Below are 2,535 nucleotides of genomic sequence, written 5' to 3'. Positions count from 1 at the left end.
AGGAAAAATTATCTTATTTTTATTAATATTTATTTATTTTTCATATTGAAGAAAGTGGTTGTCTTAAAGTAACTAGATGTCAATTTCTGATATTTTTAAATAAATAAATACTATATTTATAAAAACCCTAAAAATATATATATATATTTACTTTAATTGTATAAAAAATTATTTTAATATATTTTTCTTTAAAATTACGTGATTGAATCTAGAATAAGAGGATCATAAATTAAATTTATATTCGAATTCTTAAATTCTATTATTAGAGACAATTTATAATTAATAGGTACCAATTTTGGGCGTTGTGGGTGCTAATCATTCCCCAAACGCAACCGACCACGAACCCCTTTTTATTATTAAAAAGAACGAATTTTTAGTTATACACATGCCAGTTTACCTTTTAAATAGTTTTTTCTTAAAAACTCTTTTAAAAGATGATTTTTTCGACCTACCTTATCCAAAAAGATTAATGGCGACTCCCAAAATATTTCTTTAAAAAAACCATTTATTCATTCACATTACTTTTCCGCCAAAGAATATTCGTGTCCGGGCGAAAACCGGTTACGACATTATGTTTAATAGATATACTTTCAAGCTGAAAGTAAAGGAAGAAACTTTTAATGATAAACTGCGTCTTAAATCGATGGTGGTGGAAGTAGAAAATATAAAATTTTCATCAGAATCCAGATACCTTTTGTCTTTGATTTATAAGATTAAAGCAAACAATTCCTGCCTTGTTTCATAAAAGGCAGCAACTACCACTCCTAATCTTGGAATGGATTATTGTGGAATAGGAACTGATGGTTTGTCTATTGCTGGAGGTCACAGGCTTAGAGAATTCGTCTCAAATCTAAAGTTGTTCTGTAGTAGTTGCAATGTTGTCTGTCATAGCTCTATGAATTGCCCCACTGTGATGAATGTTCCAACACAGTCTATGAGCAGGGATTACACTGATAGAATATCTTCCAGGGAAAGTGTTTGGCGTACCTCAGATGAGTGTATAAATGCCATCAAATTGGACATTGGGCCAAAGACTGTCCAAGGGCAGGTCAATCTTATCGAAGCTCTGGTTTTTCATCTAGGCGATATGGAGGTGTTTCAAGGTAAGTCAGGGTGGTGGCGGGGGGGGGGGTTGAAGGCTCATGAAATATCTGTTTTTGTGTAGAACTTTCCAAATTGTGGGTTATTGACTTTGCATGAGTGCACTGTGCAATCTTTTTGGCATTTGTAGGATATCCCTATCTTTGTATATATACAATGCTTATATTTTCCGAATGTGAAAAGTGGAATTTTTTGTTGTTCTGACCTCTTGGACTATTAATATCATTCATTCACACACGTCCAGAATAGGGTATTCTTGACGTTTTTTGAGCTTTACAATCAGAATTGCAGATCTCAACAGTTGTAAGTTTTCCATTCTTTTAAACATTCATAATTTGGCCAACTCCACCATCCACAGGTAGAAGTTATCAGATTTTTAGCGGTATCTCGTTGGGTAACTTCAGTTCCAGCAGAATTCTAACCCATGCCTATTGCCTACCCAAAATGGAATCATTTTCTGCAAAAAACAGTCTAGAGATGCTTCAAGACAAGTAACCAATGGTTGAGAGCAAAGATGCTTTGGGTTTCTTTGTCTTGTGTTTCAAGTAGAAACTTGAATCCTCTGCACTCCCGGAGTTGCCAAGCCGGAAACACCTGATATCGCTAGTTCATTTTTACGACCGAAGTCCATCATTCATTGTCTTTCATGCTTTGTTAGTCTCCGAAGTCACACGGAGTAAGGACGGCAAGTTAGGTGATTTTAAGGTGAGATCATGCCGGAAATCATGAAAGTTCGTTAACTTTCGAAACATTGCTTCGATGAACTTGGTGGATGTTCATGCATCCTTGTGCTTTAAAATTTCAAGCAAATGCAGTTCGTGGTATCGAAATCAGTATGCTGAGAGTGGAAAAGGAGTTGGTGAAACTACAAAAGGGCTTCTGAGCATTTTTTTTCCCTATCGCTGAAGATGTAGATAATATGTGTTACCACTTACCATGATGTCAAAGGAATTAACTGCTGTTACTTCCATTACATTCTTCTCGCCTTCTTGGTCTAATTATGGTTTTAGTCCTTTTCAAAAACCAACACCATGCTTTTAGTCCTAAAGTTTTACATTAGCGCGTCTGACTCTAGATCAGAAGGTCGCATGTTCGATTCACGTCGGGTTATAAGCCCGTTTACCTAGTTTCTTTTTTGAGGACTAATTACTGTTTTAGTGCCTCTACAATTTAACACTTGATATCTTTTTAAGGGACTAATTACGGTTTTAATCCCTCTAAAATTTTACATCGTCAAAGCTGTCGCTAGGTATCTGTGTCTGTGACGCAGTGGTAGCTTGTCTGACTCCGGATCAAAAGCTTTCGTATTAGATTCAAGTTTGGTTCAATCATTATATATCGTAGCATTTTAGGGTTTAATTATTGTTTTAGTCCCTCTCAAATTCCACATCCTAAAAATGGTGACACATCCGACTACCTTGTCACTTTTTTGGT

Source organism: Hibiscus syriacus, unplaced genomic scaffold (genome assembly GCF_006381635.1).
Source record: "Hibiscus syriacus cultivar Baekdansim isolate YM2019G1 unplaced genomic scaffold, ASM638163v2 tig00110945_pilon, whole genome shotgun sequence".
In the NCBI taxonomy this organism is placed as follows: Eukaryota; Viridiplantae; Streptophyta; class Magnoliopsida; order Malvales; family Malvaceae; genus Hibiscus; species Hibiscus syriacus.
Note: the sequence above shows the minus strand (reverse complement) of the source record.